This window comes from Eptatretus burgeri, chromosome 12 (assembly GCF_056783735.1).
Source record: "Eptatretus burgeri isolate ZD-2024b chromosome 12, Ebu_testis_v1, whole genome shotgun sequence".
NCBI classification, from domain to species: Eukaryota; Metazoa; Chordata; class Myxini; order Myxiniformes; family Myxinidae; genus Eptatretus; species Eptatretus burgeri.
Window position 1 is genome coordinate 72,706,862 of NC_140972.1, and position 271 is coordinate 72,707,132.

Below are 271 nucleotides of genomic sequence, written 5' to 3' on the forward strand. Positions count from 1 at the left end.
CTGGACTGCATTGGCTGGATGTCCTTTGAGTGGTGGACCATTCTTGATACACACGAGAAACTGTTGAGCATGAAAAACCCAGCAGCGTTGCAGTTCTTGACACGCAACCGGTGCGCCTGGCACCTACTACCATACCCCGTTCAAAGGCACTGACATCTTTTGTCTTGCCCATTCACCCTCTGAATGACAAACATACACAATCCACATCTCGAGGCTTAAAAATCCTTCTTTAACTTGTCTCCTCGCCTTCATCTTCACTGATTGAAGTGGA